General features: G+C 43.0%; 1 non-coding gene across 1 annotated transcript; it reads right to left on the bottom strand.

Annotated features, from left to right (window-relative positions):
• Positions 1-1041: 1041 nt before the first annotated feature.
• On the bottom strand, positions 1042-1148 carry LOC118483455. Its single transcript, XR_004870744.1, has one exon. It is a non-coding gene; the product is annotated as a small nucleolar RNA R71 (small nucleolar RNA).
• Positions 1149-2343: the final 1195 nt, after the last annotated feature.

Here is a 2343-nt window from a genome sequence, read left to right on the forward strand (position 1 = left end):
TACTACGCTCACGATGGGTGCACTTGCCCATATGTGTGTTTAGTGTTAGTAAATATCGTGTTTTATAAATTTAAAACTTGGCTAAAAAGTGTTAAAGGGCTTAAAATATACATTAAAAACTATACGACACTTCACACGCATCAAGTTTTTGGCGCCGTTGCCTGGGACACAAGGATTTTAAGAAAGTTAGGAATCAACGGCCTAATCGTTTTTCTTATTTTTCTATTTTTTAGGATTTTTCTTAGATTTTCAGTTTCTGCAGAGCTCAGCACGGGCCGTGCCTAGTCGGACACGGGCCGTGCCCAACATTGTTACTGGCAGTTTTTATTTTCCGAGTTACAGAGAGTTGAGCACGGGGCCGTGTCGGTGCAACACGGGGCCGTGTCGAACTCCACAGTAACAGGGATTCGGAAAACAATCACTATATCTCCGATCACGGGCCGTGTTCATCTGAGCACGGGGCCCTGGTGAAGCTTCTGACCAACGTTCTTTTTGTTTTTATTGCAGGACTTGGAACCCAGGCGCCGCATCTGAACTTTCCACATAGTGTATGAGCTCCAGTTCTAGTAGAGACATAAAAGAACCCCTAGACGAACCCGAACGGTTTCTAAGAAGAAGACTTAAAGCTAAAACCAAAAGAAAGTTTCGGGGGACCCACTTCCAATGGCGGACCAACGTACCCTCATGGATTACCTACGACCCACCGTAGGTAATCTCGGCGCCGCTATCAATGCACCGAATGTCGAAGCCAACAACTTCGAACTTCGGCCGCATTTGATACAAATGATTTAAAACTCTGCAACCTTCCATGGGCTTGCGGACGAGGATCCCCATCTACATATTACTAATTTCTTAGATATATGTGATACCTTTCGGATCAATGGAGCATCAAACGACGCCATCCGCCTTCGAATGTTTCCATTTTCACTAAAAGACCGAGCTAAGGCTTGGCTTAATACCCTCCCGGTTGGCTCGGTAAACACCTGGGATGAACTAGCCCAAAAGTTTCTATATAAGTATTTCCCTCCTGCTAAAACGGCTAAATTAATGACTGAAATTAATACATATTCACAAGAGGATGGGGAATCCTTATATGAAACCTGTGAAAGGTTCAAGGAGCTACTAAGAAAGTGTCCTCATCACGGTCTTGCAGTATGGCAACAAGTATCCACTTTCTATAATGGGTTGTTGCCACACACAAGACAAACACTTGACTCTAGCTCCGGGGGACTTTTATGTAATCGTCGCCCAAATGAAATATATAATCAGATTGAGGAAATTGCTCAAACCAATTTTCAGTGGCACACTCCCCGAGGCAATAAATATATTGCCCCGGGCGCCCATAAGGTTGATGAAAGCACTTCTTTACAAGCTCAAATCGAGGCCCTTTCTTCAAAAATCAAAAAGTTAGAAATGACAAAAACGGCCTCGGTGATGGCTTGTGAGGGGTGTGGTGGGCCACATGAAAATTGGAGTTGTATGAAAGAAGTAGATAATCAAACAGAATCGGTAAACTACATTGATAATAGACCTAGGCCGTCGGGTCCTCATACGGGTACCTACAACCAAGGATGGCGTAACCACCCTAACCTTGGTTAGAGAGAACCCGGCAATGGTAGTAACCAACAAAATCTAAACTAACGCACAAACTTTCAACAACCAAGAAACGAGTCACAAAATTTCTCTCAACAACAAGGTGGACGAGAAAGGCTTGAAGATACCGTATCTCGCCTCATCTCCGACACCAAAAAGAAAAACCCGGATCGATTTCAACAATTGGAATCAAATTTTAGAAATCAACAAGCTTGTATTCAAAACAATGAAAAACAATTAAATCAAATAGCTCAAAATTTCTCCGAGAGACCACAAGGCGCGTTACCAAGTAATACCGAAACCAACCCAAAGGCACAAGTACATCTCATCACATTGAGAAACCGTACCGTGGGTCCCGAGGAAGCTCCATTACCTCCAACTGAAAGAAGCCAATCTAGCCAAATCACAACTCCACCCACGCTCTAACAAGAGAAGGCTTCTCCACCAATTCAAGAGCCCACCAAGAATCCCCCGGTTCCGTACCCCAGTCGGTTAATTCGCCAAAAGACCGATGAGCAATTCGCAAAGTTCGAAAATTTGCTAAAACAATTGCATGTAAATATTCCATTTATCGAAGTCCTAACTCAAATGCCTAAATATTCAAAATTTATGAGGGATTTCCTCATTCATAAAAGGAAAATTGAATCATTGCAATTAGTTAATTTAGGCGAAGAATGCTCCGCCTTGCTACTCAACAAACTCCACAAAAGAAAATTGACCCTGGAAGCTTCACAATTCCTTGTTCGATTG

Source organism: Helianthus annuus, chromosome 10 (assembly GCF_002127325.2).
Source record: "Helianthus annuus cultivar XRQ/B chromosome 10, HanXRQr2.0-SUNRISE, whole genome shotgun sequence".
In the NCBI taxonomy this organism is placed as follows: domain Eukaryota; kingdom Viridiplantae; phylum Streptophyta; class Magnoliopsida; order Asterales; family Asteraceae; genus Helianthus; species Helianthus annuus.